The sequence below is a fragment of the Lonchura striata genome, chromosome 3 (genome assembly GCF_050655825.1).
Source record: "Lonchura striata isolate lonStrDom1 chromosome 3, ASM5065582v1, whole genome shotgun sequence".
Taxonomy (NCBI): Eukaryota; Metazoa; Chordata; class Aves; order Passeriformes; family Estrildidae; genus Lonchura; species Lonchura striata.
In genome coordinates, this window is record NC_140705.1 from 93144341 (window position 1) to 93161830 (window position 17490).

At 36.7% G+C, this 17490-nt stretch overlaps 1 long non-coding RNA gene across 1 annotated transcript in view; it reads left to right on the forward strand.

Annotated features, from left to right (window-relative positions):
- The window catches only part of LOC146768017 (uncharacterized), a 30695-nt gene extending 21968 nt beyond the window's left edge, over positions 1-8727 (forward strand). The window contains exon 2 of the long non-coding RNA XR_014954455.1: positions 7955-8727. This is a non-coding gene — a long non-coding RNA (uncharacterized LOC146768017). The remainder of the gene's footprint in view (positions 1-7954) is intronic.
- Positions 8728-17490: the final 8763 nt, after the last annotated feature.

A 17490-nucleotide genomic window follows, 5' to 3' on the forward strand; every position in this document is an offset into this window, starting at 1 on the left:
AAATTTGCCAGATCTGAAAATAGTTTTGAATTTAGGCTTATCTGACTTACAAGCAAAGTATCTAGGTCCTTCTTTCCATCCTAAATAAAATGAAATGGATAGAAATATTCAGTGCTCACTTATATTGATCCAGAACAGATTAAAATAGGGCACTGTGGGAATCTGTTTTAGATCTCTGTTACAAGAGGTCTGGAGTTCAAAGACTTTGCACAGCTATACATTTAGTAAGAAAATTATATTCCTTGTTCTGTACTGGCTGATGATTTGTTTAGCTAAGGAAAGAAAATAAAAAAAAGGAAGAAAAGAAAAAAAATCACTTTTATTACAGAATGTTGATTCTCTTAGGAAAGATTTTCAACTGCTATTTCTTATCCTTCTAATGAAACAGAAAAAATCCCCAACTCTTCTCATCACTGATAAAACTAGCATATGTATAATCATGATAAGAATTGTTATATTAATGGTTTACATTACCTAGGTACATTCCTCTCATTTGTTTGGAGGTGGACTTTTTCTGGAAGATGATTGCGAGTAGCATGTCTGGACTTCTGCAAATACAGGCAGACTGGTCACTTCGTGTCATCTGTCTAGGGTTTGAACAAAAGCACATACTGATTTAAATTTCCTAACTGGTCAAAAATCATTGACTTAACCTGGTAAAATATGCCTGATTTTAAGTGATTAAGTGCTGCATTTAGTATCAGTGTTATGTACTTGAAAGGTGTTCAGGGCCAGCACTTGGCACAAAATGCAGCTGTGGTCTCCATGACATATGTTAGACAAGCTAAGAATAACATTTTTATTCAGCTTGGAAGAATCAGTTTGCAAAATGTCTAATTTGCATAGCTGACTAAGTCAGTCTGGTTTTTTTTTTTTTTTTTTTTTTTTTTTACTCCATATATGTACAATCCAGCCAAATGTAGAAAACCAGAAGGTTATTAGAGGAGTTTGAAATGGAAGATAAGTACTGACAAGAGAAGAGGATTATAAATTCCTGGCAAAGACCTACCTTCCTGTCTGTCAAATAGGCACATCTCTGGTGGCACACAGCAGAAAAGGAGGAGAGGGGAAAAAAAAAACAGCTGCAAAGAAGTCACAGTTTTGAGAAAGGCAGACAAAAGAGTAATTGCCATGTTAAATAGCAAATTTGGGTTTGCCTGCTGAAAGCAATTTGAGTTCACATGGGTGAGAATGAAGAAAAGCTCTGAGTTCATATATAACTGACACAAATTAGCAATAAGCTATTTATTCTTTCTGCTCCTGTCACCTTTGAGTAATAACAACCTTTCACAGGGAAGTAATGATTAAAGTCATCACAACCAGATTTAACCCACTGACCAAGAAATCAGCAAATGAATCCACTCTTGTGACCAAAGTCAAGAATGACCAGTGGTGCAAAATAAACCCAGTCTTTATGATATTTGAGAAATGTAATTTCATGCTCCAACTCAGCTGGTTTGCCTTGCCTTGTTAAGTTCTTTTGAATCACTAATATTATTTTTGAAGAAGGAAAAAGCCCTTCATTGAATTGAACAGAAAGTTGCGTTTCATCCACAATTCCTAAATTTGGAGATACTAAATTAAATGTCTGAATTATGTCAATGTCACAGTTAAATGACAGGATAATTTTGGTTTTTGTGGTGTCTAATGCTGGTCCCTGGAAAGGTTGGAGTCATGTCTTAAACACATGAAAGGCAAGATTGTGAGGAGCAGCCAACATGGGTTTAGATGGAACAGGGAAAGTTAGATAGAAAATGCCAGATAAAAATTTTGCTTCCTGTGCCGAGGTGATTGAGGCTGTAGGGAAGGGGAGGGGAGTGGCTGTTCTGTGCTGAAGCAAGGCTTTTGATGCACTTTCTCTCTTTAACACAAGCTTTTCACACTGGAGCCTATGAAGTTTAATAAAAGTCACCGTGGAGTTTTGCATCCAGGACGAAATAATCACAGGTAGCAGCACAGACTGGGGCTCATCTGGCTAAGGAGAGGATCCACCTCTGCAGAAATGGATCTGGAGGTCCTAGCGGGCAACAAATCAGGGGTCAACAGCATGACCTTGTAGCAGAGGCATCTATGAGTGTATTAGTAAGAAATGAATGCATTTTTTTGTTTCCCTGAGTAAATTGCAAATGCAATTGCCAGTGTAGGTTGTTTGGAGGACAGATAACTACTTCAGTCCTTAGCCAGGTTGAGGAAAGCCATCCACCCCCTATATTTGGCACCTGTGAAACTTCAGATGGAATCCTATGTCTGATTTTGGCTTTCCCTGTAGAAGAAGGATATTGTGGACATGCTGAAGGGAGTCCAGGAGGCCAATAGGTTAGTCAGGAGTCTGAAACACAATGAATGAGGAAAAGTTAGAGTAGCTCAACCTTAAAAAGAAAATGTGTCAGTGAGACCTTCCTGGTTGTGTACAGCTCCTGTTACTCTGGCAGACTGTGGAATCACCATCACCGGAGATGTTCAAGACTCCTCTGGGCATGACCCTGAGTTACCTAATCTAATTAGCCCTTTTTTGAGCAGGAGTTTGGACTTGAAGTCCCTTCCAGCCTAAATTTTTCCATGATTTGAAATCCTCAGGGCTGCTTTGAAGAGAATGAACAGGTCTAAGTGTTTATTCAAAAGCTCTCATAGACCTTGTGCAGGGAATAAAAGCAAAGAACTTGACAAACTAGATCCCAGCATATATGAATAAGGATGGGATGTATTAAAATTGTAATTTTGACTTTGTAGGCTATATGTGCTTTTAATATGAGTGTATGTGTGAACTGAAGCAACTGAAGAGCAGCTGGTTTCTTGAAGTTGCTTTTAGCTTCATATTGTCTCTTGTATTTACTTTTATAACTGAGTATAGGTAATTCTTGTTACTTTTAGATTAGTTTCATTTACCTAATCTGTTTATTCACCTCTACAACTACATAAAGAGGAAATGTAAGGAACCTTACTTAGTCTGAAATGGTCATCATTTACTTGTAATTATCCACCAAGCATTGTGAATTAACCCACCTTTATCATTCTCTTTTATGCATTAATTTATTACCAAATAATTTCAAGCCAGTTCAATTGCTTGACCCTCTTCAATTTTCCCAGTCCACTTTTTTGCCTTCTTCTGTGTTTCAGAACTTCCTACCTTCTGTTGAACTGGCAATTAATCATATCAACTCTGTTGGCAAGCAGTTGCTTGCTCTTTATAGAACACACCGTATGTCTCTTGCTCACAGTTCTCTATAGTTTTTGGATATGATAAAAATAAAGCTGGTCTGCAAATAGCTGAGATTTTTAGCTAGGAGCTGCTTTTGGAGTTCTCTGTGTGATAGAAGCAGAATATTTTGTGTGTCAAAAAATATTATGCTGTTACAGGGAGAAGCATGAACAATATCTCCTTATCAGTAAGAATAGACCCCATAGAGTCAGAGAGTTTTTATTCAGATTTCCCTCAGATATTTCAGCAATGTCTCCCACCTGAAATAGGACTGACTAACAGCCTGGAGTCAGAGCAGAAGGGCTGCTCAAAATGGAGTTCAGCATGTGTTTTAATTGTGTATTCAAACCCAAGGGGAGGCAGAAAAGCTTCAGCCTGTGCCTAAATCCATTATCAAGAAAGCATTTATATATACTTTGAATGGGAGACTGAATGGTTTTCCAAACTGCAAAGGAAATACTTAGAATGAATTCTGGTTGTTAAGCTTAATGTAACCTTGTGCTTAAAGTGTGAATTTTTGGGTTTTTTTTGGAGGTTGAGGAGATGTGTTTGACCAAATGTAGCTCAAGTGGTAGTTTGAGAGTTGAGGCATTGCTGGTTTAGGCAATGGCATCACAATCTCTGCATTGAATCATTGTAATAAATCCAAGGCTTTTTTTGGTTCAGACATCATTAGTGTCACAGCTCGACTTCAGTAGGCTGAGTAGATTGTTTTGAGGACAGCTGACCATTTATCTTCAATCATTTGTACTTGCCCTTCTTCCTTTGACAATACAGGGCTATTTTGAAAGAAGCATTAATAATAATGTGAAATATATATTAATATTTTTAGTACAAGGGTCAGAACATCTCTTTTAGGTATTAAGGGTAAGTGAAAGTTTCTAGCTTTTTTTTCCCTAACCAAAATCTATTGTTTCAGTGAAAAAATCTGCACTATTTCAAACAGTGGAAAGGAATACACAGAAGGATAAAATCCAGACTTATGTGGCATAAATAGAAAACCATCCAGAAGAGTCCCTGAGGAATTATTTTTCCCAACATGGTACTGCTGGTTGCTTATGTTCAAAAAAAAAACCAACCCAGCCCCCAAACAAACCACAAAATATTTTTATGTGCTAAATTCCACCACGCTAACACACTGAAACACACAGAACCAATGCAAGCCAGACTTGCCTCAGGCCCTTTCCTGAATTGCAGTTTTAGAGATATTCTGACGTGCAGTACTGCACCTCATGCTGTTTTGGCTGGTTTAATACTGTGCAGTAGCTGATTATTTTTGGCTCTGAGCAGTGCTGAGTCATAAAAGAAATGTTAAGAAATACAGGCACACACGAAGTTTGTGAGCATCAACCTCACTCAGGATCAGAGTTAGGCACATGGAAAAGCAAGAAACAGCAGGGCCAAGGGCTTTCCCAGCTTTCTTCTTCCCCATCTGGGGAAATCAGCAGAAGTAGTTGTGGAACAAATCCTCCATCCTCAGTGATACTGCAATGTTTTTGAGCTTCCCTTGGAGATAGATATATGTCAAAACAGAAAAATAAAAAAATAGAGGTTACATGCTGCAGGAATCTGAAGAAATAGTTATTTCCTGTTGCAATCCTGAACTCATTGGTGGCAGGAATAAAACACAGTTTTTTCCCTTGGTCTTTACTTCCATTACCTCAGTTATGCATGTTTTATGTAGAGGATCTCACTGTCTTTCAGCTCCATGTTCTTCTCTTCTTTTGGAAACTTTCTCTTTAGAAATTTCTCATGCTTAATCTTTGGAAATTGTACTTCCTCCAGTGTGAACATTCTGGGAGGTCTGAAGGAGCAGGACAAGGAACTGGTTTTGCAATTCTATTATTGCATTCTGTTTTCCCTCTTTGCTATATTTATTGTGAAGAAATTATACTCTCCTGTAAATTAAAAATAGTTAAAATATGCCACTGTGCTCCCATTTGAGTCACCAGAAAGGTGTTTCATCAGCATGTTCCATTCGGGACTATATGAGCCAGTCCTTTGTCTCCTGAGGGGGCTGAGATGCTGTCAGCATAAAAAATTCCTACTTTACTTTGAGATTAGAAAGTTCTCATCAGTGTTTTTTCTGTGTAGCCTACTGGTATGGTTGTTTCAAAAGATGCAGGAATGTTAGTGGATGTACCACTAACAGGGGGAAAAATATGGAATTTCTCAGTTTTCTTTCTAATCAAAACAAGCTTACATTCCTATTTTATATTTATTACCATCAAGTAGTGAAATAGCAGCATATTCCTTACCTTTATTGACTTATATGTAATATCCTTAATGAATTTGTGAGGACTTTGAATTAAAAAAACCTGAAACAAGAGTCTTGCCTCATCCAGGAGGGTTTTAAATTTGCATGTTTGTTCTTAATGCAGGGAGAAAGAAGCTAGACCAGACAGAACATTTTGTACTCATTCATCATCTGCTTGTCTAGTCTGGCTTTTTGAGTTTTTGTTGACATTGTCCTTTAGTTAGAGATAATGTCCAGGCAATTTCAAAGCTTCTTTTGAATATGTAAATATTTTGATGATTTAAAGGCTCAGACCTGGAGGGTAAAGTAAGCCACCAGAAAGCACATTTTTACAGTGTCCAGAGAGATTGTAGGGCCCCCCAGAAAGCATCTGGATGTGGTCCTTGGCAAGAATCTCTGGGTGGTTCCTACTTGAACAGGGGGCTTGGACCAGGAGGCTCCACAGGTCACTTCCAGCCTCAACTATTCTTTGGGGTTCTGTGCTTTGATTTTTATCCTGAAGCCTCTGAACTCAGCCCTGGTGCCAGCTAGAAAGGATTCTGAGAGTCAGTGATCCCAAAACACAATTTACCTTTTCCAGAGTATCATACGGTGTTCTCTCAGCCCTTCCTGCTCAGTAATGGAAGAAGAGTGATCTGAACTCAGGGTAACTATACAAACACACCTGAAGTTTTGTTCTGCAGAACTAATGTTAAAAACAGGTCTGCTTTCAGTTAGAAATTCTTACATGAAAGAACTTGATTACCAGCATAAAGGAATAAGTTAAATAACTCAGGCAGTTAGACATGAAATTTACATTGTGAAGCTTTCAGCTCATTGCTTTTGCTTCATGAGCCAAATATCATAAATTCCTACTTTAATTGACAACATTTGATATAATAGATCTTTATAAAGGGAAAATGGAGTTTATATGGAGTGCTCACTTTAAGTGAATCAGAGGCAAAAAAAGTTAAAAAGAAATAACAGAGGAGATATAGGTATGTTACTGATACATAAACAGAAATAACAAATATAGAGGGTTTTTCCTCCTTTCTGAAGGAAGAAAACAACTGCAATGAAAAGAGGGATGTATCATACTACCTTATGACCAAGGGAGGGCAGAATAAAGCACTGGGAAAAACAGCTTTGAGACATGGGGTTAACAATCATGTAAAATATATAAGTATTTGTATGTGCCCCCTGCATTTTTTGGGGGGCACATACAAATACTTACATATTTTATGATATTGCGCTATCATTCATAGTGCAATAGTATTCTCAAAATTCTATTAATCTTCCACTTGCATTTCATGTTTTAAAAATTCATAAGCAAGAAGTTGTTTTCTTTTTTTTAATTTCCCATAGTGGGAAATTAAATCTAGAGACTTAGAAAAGTCAGGAATCTCAGTAGGAAATAAGAAAAAGATAATTTGTATATAATCTTTAAAGCTAAAATTATTCACTAAAGCTTTTTTTGAAGACAATAATCTAGAACAATTCTGTCCATTGGAAAAGAATAAAATTGGTAGAAAAAAGGAAATCTTTTAAGATAATAAAAAAGATGTTGATGATACTCAGCTATTATTTTTATGTTGGATCTTGTGGTGTTTGTTAGGGTGTTTTAGTTCTGCTTTTTGTATTAAAGTCTGAAAAAGCTGTATCTTGAGATCTAGGCTGAAAATATAGCAGCTGTTATAAAATTTCACTTACTTCCTTCTGTGTGGGATTGGGGATATGGGTCTGATTTGCATTTCATGGAGTTTGGGATTCTTAGTGGCAGCTAAACACCTCACCAGGTCTTTCATGCTGAATGCAGAAGGACCCTGACTGAAGAATAAAGAATAAATCAGCTAATTTCTTGGACAGGGGTTCACACACTGCAGAGAACAAATCCTTTCAGTCCTGTGAGGAGTTGGGAACAATTACCAAACTACAGAGGCTGCAATGTGTTTGTGTGAGGAAGTCCTCCTAGACAGGAGGGTTGGCAAAGCTTTACTATTCCAGGTGAATTTGTGTGAGAGTTCAACACTGCTGTAGACAGAGGTTGGGAGTTGGAGGGCCTTGGGGTGGATATTTTCCTTGGTGCAATGGGTATCGTCGTCTGGAAGTTGATTTCTCATCAAATAGCTGCATTTCTATGCATGATAGAAAAAGTGTGGCAACAAAACAAGTTCACTGTTCTTCTGTATTGATGTTGAAGCAGTTGTAGCACAGAGCCTGAATAAGTGACTTGCTTTGTCATGCCTAATGCAGATAGGAATAACAGTGCAGGTCATTGTTATCAAGTGCCCTGGATTACCCAGTCTTTTCTACATCATGAGTGTTGCTAGCCTTGGTGTTCTGACTGGTCAATCAGCAATTTGCATTTGATCACAAGTTAAAATTATTTTTTGACAGCAACACAGGTAATGAAGTGTGTATTTATTAGATTAGAATAAGCTTAAATCATATTTCTTTTCTTCCTAGGAAATTACTTAAATGGCTGCTTAAAACTAAGTCCCTGTTTCATGTTTTTTCAGGAGCTGGGATTATTTTCTGAAGCTGAACATGACTGTATGTTGTCAAAACTTCCAGGAGCTCATCCTAAGGCCATGCAAATCAGTGGAAATATTTGGAATATGCCAGAAACTTTGGAGGAGGCTACATTATACTCATGTCAAGAGCGGCATCATAGGCTCATAAGAAATAAGATACATAGAAATGTCCACGTTTTATTAATTGTAATGATGACTGGTGTTTGTTATGGACTGAAACATTCTGCCTCTTTTGTCTGCAGCTAGCATTGGTAACAATATAGAAAGAAGTAATTATTTCTAAATATTGTCATTATTATATGAATAATTACATTAGTATGAATACTGCAAAAATATTAATTGAATTATATTCAGTGAAAAATGACATGTACAGAACAGAGGGGTCATAGAATAGTATTGACAAGATCTGCTTGCAATGCAATCACCAGTGTTTTGTTCTACTTGAGAAGAATGTCTTGAGAGAGATGAAGGAATTTAATCTGTATTCTTTCTTCATTGTGACAAAACTATCAGCTTTAAGTTAGCATTGCACACATGATGCTAAACCTGATTAAATATTTTTGAGAATAAAATTTTAAAAAGCTTCAGAGGGCATGTATCTTTTAGAAAGTTAGAATAACTGAGAAATACTTGTAACTGTCTGTCTAGAAAATAATGGCTTCTATGTCAGTATGTTCAGTTTTAGTGCTATTAATAATAGTGTAAAGTTCTCATATGCTATTTTTCATCAGGAAATAAAAATCGCCTTGGGAAATTCATCTCAGCTCTGTGTCACAATAAGACTCATGAAGTGATTAAAGCAAGGACATCAGTGCAGAGAGACAACCCTTCTGTTCCAGGCTGGTGCTGTAACCAAACAATCAATATTCATTTTGGGTGCACCAGGTCCATCAAGGAACACAGAGCAGATCACAGATAGTCATCAAGCAGTTTATTTCCAAGGAAGGGTTATTCAGAAACAAAACAACTCCTCAAGTCTGAGTTTTAATATTTTAGGGAGGCCAGAAGAGCACTCTGGTAATATCCATGAGCTCTCCAAAGATTTAATATCTGTTACACAGTAAATGCTGCATAGAAATGATACTCAAGGCATTATAAAAAGATGTTATATTACCACAGCATATCTATATTTCAATTGAATTAAGGGACATAAACCTGGTTTATGTATTACAAATAGTTTCAGCTTGCAACCTAGTAAATGTTACTGCTAACTACCTGGATGAGTTTGTGCATAAATAGAATGAACAGTTAAAGTCAATACACAAAATATTTGTAGCAACCCAACTGAAACAGAGGGTTTTACTCAATAAAATTGCAATTATTGACCTCAAATGCTTTGCTCAAGTTAGGCATCAGTCTTCACTAGTCCAGTCATTAGAAATATGTGTTATACAGAGTTATGGCTATGTGGGAATGATACATCCAGGGGAACAGAATAAATACGAGTGTATCTTGATGGTGCATCTTAAGCAGCTATGCAGGCTCTCTTTTTGCTATTTTTCCCAACATCTGTTATATAAGTGATACTGTTTTAAGCTTTTGATAATGTGCTATTTTGTTGTCTTTGAATTATGAAGGTTCACAAACAGAGCTAATGTCTTAGGTCAGTTCATTTAGGAAAAAAAGGAAAAGAGAATTAATCATTTATTTATAAGTTAAAAAGAATGAATTATACAGAATCCTTTTCTGTATCTGTATCACCAACTTTTTCAGTGTCAACACAATTAACCCAAGTATATTCTTATTTATTATTATTTGAGGCAAAATGAATATTGGAACTTCAGGCATTTTAAAAGTGGCTTACACACTAAACTTTTTGCATTGAACTAAATATACTAAAGTCTAATTTTGCCTTAAGATTTATTAAAGATGATGACATACAGATGGTGAAGATAGTGGAAATAGTTCCTAGGTTTTTTTTATTGCCACATATCTAGAGTTGAGGCAAAGGACAAGAAATATTCTTCATGCTAAATAGAAGCATTGACTAAAAATGGCAAATGTAGCAAATACATTTTTAAGGAAAGGTGGAGGGGATGGAGGTTGCAGACAGCTGTAGCTCTGTTAATATGACCTTAATACTATGCAAAACAAGAAAAAGATTATGTATCACAACAAACTACAATAATAAACATAGGGAATGCACAGTTTTCCTTTTTCAAAGAAAGAAAACAATTGTACTCAAAGAAGACACACACTCAACTAATTTAGGACCAAAGGAATGAAGATTAAAGTAGGCAAAACCCCTTAAAATCAAAATCAAAATGTCTTTTAACTTTTTTTCCCCATGAGGCTTGGATCATATAAATTGTATTAGTGCTTCTTTGTAGATTTTACACTTTTAAATTGTTCTAGTTCTGAATCCGTATCAAATTATGCAGGGGAAATTTATTTATAGTAATCAGTGATCTAACTACTTTTTATTTCAGTGCAGGTTTTAGCTTGGAATTTGGATATAAGTAAAATGATGCATTTTAGCTGAATGGGAAGTCTTTGTATCTTTTCCAACATGTCTTTTTAAGGTTGACTTACAGCCAGATAAATAATTACCAGGTTGAAAAATTCTTTGGAACTTTTGCTTGCCTATAACTGATTCAGTATTTCAGACATCTGTTGTTATGGGGATTTGGTTAAATTACCTATCCTTGCCTGTTTTGTTGTGAGTACAGTGATGAAATTTTTACATTGATAGTGTCAGCAGTGCAGGTGGTTTGACATGAAGTAATAATTTTGTGCTCTCAGCCACTATGTGCTTTCCATGCCACATCACACAAATTACGACTTCTGTGTTTAGAGACATTTTTTTCTCCCTGATCTTGCATTTAAAAATCAACCTACCTGGATGTATCAGCAGTTTGAAAGAAAGTAAGGCAAAATAAGCTACCTCGTGTGAATTCTAGTTCTATGTAAAGAGAATTAAAATTATAAAGTTATCAGTAAAATAGATGAGAAGTCAATTTGTTGGGGTTTTTCCCCTGATCTTTATTGCATACGGTTTATATGCCCAGTTTATTTTTCTTACTGCTTCTGCAAATTTGATGCTGAATGTGAGGACTCAATGTACAGCCACTCTTTTAGGATGTGTTCCAGAGAAATATTTTATTACAATTTCTGTTATGTGTTTTTGAATGTTCAGTATTTTGCTGAAGCCCTGTTTTCCCAGCTCACCACCACGGGCCTAGAACAAAGGTCTCTCTTCTAATGAAAAGGTGAAATCACAGAAGAGAAAGAAGTTTATGACCTGAACCTTGTTCTTACAGGCTGGCAGGTTATTTTAATCATCAGCCACAGCACAGAAGCCCCTGCTTGTTACTGAAACCTTCTTCACCTTTGGGAGCAATGTTCTGGGACATTAAGGATCTTTATGACAAAATAATACCATCTAATGAGCTACAAGATAACAGACATTTAAGATGAAGGTTAATATTTAATATTGAAAGAGACTGGAATTCTTTGACTCGTCTTCCTCTTCAGTTTGCCAAGTGAGTGCAAAGATTGTGCCTGTCTGCTCATCCCTGAGGAGCCAGCAATGCACAGCTCTGCCACAGCAGCTGTGACTCAATGCCTGTCACACCATTTTCCCAAGGAGAATTAATTTGCTTGATTTTTTTGGTTAACCAAAGGTGGCGTGCCTTCTCCTCTGTTGGGATAAGCAAGTCTTTTCACCCCTTCCTTTCCTCTACTCAGTTGTTCCTGGGAATGTGTGTGTGTGTGTGTGTTTGTGTGTGTGTGTGTGTGTGCAGCCAAACCATAGCATCTCATCACTCATCCTCTCATTGTCTCTTTGGGAGTGCTGCAGTAATAATGCTTAATTGGTTCTGGTTTAAAATTTACAACTAACCTGAAACTGGACTTTAGTACATAAGTAGTTCATTTCATAAAGGGATGACTCATTTAATAAACATGTTGATCCACTGATGAGATGAAAGGGAGCAGGGACAGTTTTTGGTCAGGAGAACAAACTAAAATTTAGCCTTTAAACTATGTACTAAGAGGTTTAATATATTTTCTTTTTTATCAGCACAATCTTCTTGACTTAGATGGCCAAATAATTTTAGACTTATGGCCAATTCTCAAATTTACATACACATACTGAAGAATCATTTAGAAACAGAGCTGGAATGAAAAAATTTACAAGTTCAAACTCAGCACCTTCAAATCTCAGTCCTTTGTCCACACTTCATTAAATAATTTTCCCTTAAGTTCTTAAACACACTGTTGTAGCCATTTAGGTTTGTTTCCAGAACTTTTTAAGAGGGGAGTGGTCTGGCCCACACCAACTACTTTGGGCTGAGATGAGGTCTTGAGATGCCTCAGCCACCGAATCTTAGGCAACTGAAGTCCAGGGACCTTCATTCCCAGACATCCAACCAAGTTCCTGGGTTTTTCTTGGCTTGGCAAAGGAAGAGGTAGCTTGGGTGAGCCTGCAGAGGGTCACTTCAGAATGAAAAACCTTTCTCTGAGTGAACTTTTACTATTTTGTCAGAACAGTACATTTGTATACCAAAAAATATGGTTTAATAGGTAAAAAATTCCTTTGTACATGTTTTATCAATGTTAGATGTATAATAAGTTCACAGAATTAGATCAGTTCCCTTAATCAACATTCAGATGATTTAGACAAAAAGTATTCTTTCCATCCTGTCACATTTTTGAAGCATGAAGGAAGTATTTAAACAAGATGTTCTCTTGTTTTTTTCTCTCTCTTTTAAATGGTAAATAATAAAGATACTAGGTAATTTATAACAAGATAAATTTATTCTGTAGAAATATCTTAAAGGGAACATTTATCACCCTTCTCTGAGTAAGAACCAAAAAATACCCTTTTAGTTATTATTTCATTTAAAAATGACCCAATGGAATATATTATTATTTGTAGAATAACTTCCATAATGCAATTTGTAAAAAAACCAAAACAAATCAAAACAAGGTATACTATGGAAAAGTGATGCATTTTGCAGTCTGAGTGTAAAAGCTCATTCACAGGAATGAGCTTTTGTGAGGAGGAAGCTGCAGAGTGAGTAGGAAATGCATGGACATAACGAAAAAATCCCACTGTTTACCAGGAGTTTGACTTATGCTCCACAATGTATGAAAAAATAGAAAGTGAAGTGTGGTAGGGTAGGTGTATAATCTCTTGCACAAGCTCTGTAGACTGAGTTTATTTCGTGTCAGAGTGTCAGCAGTTCCCATCACTTGCACTTCTGCCCCTTTGCTCCCACTGCAAGTTCTGAATGTTGGATTCAGTGCTTGTATTTGATTTTCATTTTGTTGCTGTATGTTCATTTGTATCTTCTCTCTCACTTAAATGTGTCAGAATTATTCAATCCGGGTAAATGGAAATCACCAGGAGAGAGATGGCTAGGAAATAAATAAATAAACCCCACACTCACAATCAGAGAATATTTCTGGGTAGTCTGCTAAAAGAAAAAAATTGCAAGCATTTTCTATTTGCTGGGGTGAATGCACTTTTTGCTTGTTTCCTTTTTTTTTTTTTTTTTCCCTGAGGAATGTAGGACAGTTTCTCTTATTTTCATAAGGTGAAATTAAGAAATAAACTGTGTTATCTTCATTCATGGTGACAGCACAGACGACCAAATTGCTAAAATGTTTTTGTCTTTGTCTGCTAAAAGGAGTAAAAGGCTTCCATTGTGTCTTCCTCCATTTGTACTTTATTGATGAATCATGACATTTAGAATCAGCATATTAATTCAAAATACAAGCTGATGGCTAGGAAAACTTTTGAAGGTAAGGTTCTTTTCCTATATTTTGACTGACGATAAAATTTAGCTGGCAGATTGTCTCTTAACTCTTGGCATTACTGGAGGGTATTTCTATTTAGATTTGTCAATAAAAAAAACAAAACTTAGTTTTAGGCCCTCCATTTCTTTGACATTTCTGTGCTAACTAGAAGCTATCTTTAATGCAAATATCAAAACATCCTCATTGAGTTTTATTAATTATATAATGGGTAAATTTATTTGGCATGTAATTAATTTAATATCACACAAACAGCAAATGCAGTTATACTTCCTAACACATCGACTTAACAATGAAAGTTATATAACATGCATTTAAAAGGTATTTAAAAATAAAGCTGGGTTAACTTGCAAGTAACAGTGAAACATTATTAACTGCTGAAGTGACATAAATGTGAAACTGAAAGAGTTGGACTAATCATGAAACTGCTACTGAAAAAAGGAATTTTCATGGCTGTTTTTCTGATCAGTAAGATTTCACCATTTAATGCTGATTTGGTTTTAAATTTTCCATGCTCTTTGTCTTCATAAGGAGCAGTTTTCTTTGGTCAGAGTAACCTGTGGATATCCTTTAAAAGCACCATCTCCCTGTTTCTCCCATGGGTATATTAACAGGAGGTTCAGTGAATGTGGACATAAACAGGCAAAAAAAAAATTTTGTGTGTAGATCTGTACATTCCCACACAGACATAACTGGGATTAAAGTACACAGCTAGCAGAAAAGAGCATATCACTTCTAGGTATATAAAGGCAAAAGCTCAAATATTCCCATAGAGGAGAGCTTAAAGAATCTTTGGTTTTCTCAGGAAAAATGGATCTGTTAAGTGATTAAAAGTGAAATGAGAGTTCAAACCTTTACAGGTATTCATATGCTGTGAAGCAGCATAACCACCAGAATCTTACATTAAAAATTCTCTCAGAGAAATCTCAGTGGAATCACAGCTCCTAATTTCTGTGGAGCCAAGAGAAGCAAAATATTTACTTTTTTATATCACCTGTCTTTAAACTTCACTCCTTTAAAATCTCTTGCTTCCTGCAACAGGGGAAACAAAAGGGACACATAATAGACTTCCTTTTGCATGTGGAACAAAGGTGGATGGTACTTTTATCCTTGGCTTCTTTGTTGCTCCACAAATCTATCCCTCTTTGAACAATCTGCCACCGCTCTGTGCCAGTAGGAGCTTTAGAAAAAGGCCATCTGCACTGTCTGCTACATTAGATGACAGATTCTCTTAATTCCTGATGTGCTGGAATGGCTCTGTGTCCAGAATGGGATTTCTGGCCATCCTGCTTTTGGGGATGGGGCAGGAGCAAAGATCTCACAGACCCTGGTAATGCCAGTGAGAAACGGCCATTTACTCCCAGAACCACAGAGCTGGATACAGCACACACCCAGCCTACCCTTCAAAGGTAGATGCAAGGTCTATTATAATTTTATGTAAATACTGATAGATAAATGGGAGATTTTGAGGCAGATTTTGAGGCAGATTTTCACAGTAGTGTTTTAAGTGGATCACTGATATTCTGTGGTTCACCGCAGACAACAAGGAGCTTTCAGCTTCAGCCAAGGGTCACCAGTTGTTTATATAGTGTCAGTACTCAAGAGGATCCCGTTATGCTATGCAAGGATGGAAAAGAGACAATTCTTGTCTGGAATGTGTTTCCACTGCACTAAATCATACTCCATCCTGAGATATATCTCTGCTGTACACCGAGAGAAAAGGTTGTTTTGATTAATCTAGAGTCCAGGCAGAGTTTTCTTCTGTTTAATTGACTCCTCCAAAATATGAACTCTCCTAAGTGTTTTCTGGACACACATCTCCCTGTTCCCCTCCTGAAATTTCTCTCGTGTCCTTACTACAAGCCCTGTTTTTGGAAAGACATGTGGGGTATTCCCCATGAAACAGAGGTCATCTTCCCATATCCCTTCTGTTCAAGGAGAGAATTGCATCATTTTAAAGTTCTCCCTCTTCCAGTGAGATCAATGACCTATCTTTTCATCCTATCCTCTGTGTAACAGGTGAGCTGCAAATTGGTGGAGTTCATTCCCCCAGGAAGAAAGTATTTTTAAATATTATTTTTGTTTTGACAGACTCTTGACTGATTGATTATACTTAATTGTAATTTTGTCTGTTTTCCTCATCCTGAGTCTTTCTTACACAATTGCCATTTTTAAAAGGCAAAAGTGATTTTAGTAATTTCCTCAGACAAATCCTGAAAGCCTCTCTGAAGGTACAGATATTTTATTAATCTGAATGACAGAGAGGAGGCATCAGATATTGAAGTCTATCTGTGTCCTCTTTTGAGGTATACACAACTTACTTAATTGTAGAAGTTTAAGAATAATGAGTTCTCCTTCTTGTCTCATGAAGAAATGATAAAACCACCTTGTGCCCTTCTGGGACCTGTTACCAGAATAGTTTTGGCCTTTTTGCAAGGTTTTCTTTAATGCTGAGCAGGAATTGCCTGTGTTGCACAGGTACAGCTCTCTTTAAACCAGGAGGATCACAGGCAATGCTAAAGTCAGATACAGGAAGGAGACTGTCATCAGAAACACAGGACATCAAAATTTTCAAGGAAACACGTAGGATGGGGAGTCCTTAATTAGATTTTAAGTACAGAGTTGAGTTTGATGCCTTACTTTAAGTATTATGTCCAACAGGGAGAGAAATCCAGGTCACTGCCAACGTAGGCTTGTTCTGCACTGGGGAACATTTACAGAACATTCCCACTATTGCAGCTCCACTGACATTAGTGGTAGGATGAACTGCAGCTTTCACAGCTCTCCAGCACCAGCAGCTGTTTCAGCACTGTGCTAATTAGATTGGCACTGAGCTGGCTTCATAGACATGATGCTGCTGACAGCTGCTGGGGTGCCATCTACACCAGTGCTGCCAGCACTGATAAAGCTGTAGTAGTGCTGGGAGCTGTGGCAATTATTTGTAAGTAAAACTGAGATCTGTGGGCTGAAGTTATAGTATGTTTATGAATGTATGTATGTGATTTAATTCTTTCCCTGTTTTCCCCTGGCATCCTACTCACATGTATAAGCTTTGCTGATTGTTGGGAATAACTGAAAATCTCATGAGTCACATATCCCCTGGCTTTGTATCAGCTGTGTATTGATTGTTAAGGGACTTTAAAATGCTTTCAGCACCCAGCATGAATTGGTTGTGGTGGTCTATCCACATGGATCTGTATGTGCTACCTGCTTTCCCTATCAAATCAACATCTATTAACATGAAAAAAGCATATTTCTAATGGAATATAATTTATAAAGATAAAGAAATAGAAGGGTCTCAGTGCAAGTGAATGTGTCAGATCATTCATTTTTCCTACAATGTTTTGTCATTTCCCTTAAAATTTTAAAAGAGTTAGAAACACTTCATTGAAATTATAGCTCTAATCTTTACTTCCATTTTTCTTACTCTTTTACTCAAAGTATCATAGTGTTTGACAGGTTTTTCCTTTATTGGAAATAAGCACTGCTCAGCTTGGCAGAGGTGAGAGGTTACGTAAAAAACTCTTTAAAAGATAGATGATTAAAAGGATACTCTTGGCCAAAGAAAGAACACTGCTGTCCCCCTGCCTCATCCCTTTCTAATACAATTTTTTTTTGAGCTAACTAGAATGACGTTTTTCACGAGTAGCTCTTGGACCTCATATTGAAATTATTTCCATGAAAAATCAGATATGAGAAATCAGAGACATGGTACTTCTACAAAAAGTCTTTTTCTCTGCATGCAAAAACATGTAAACAAG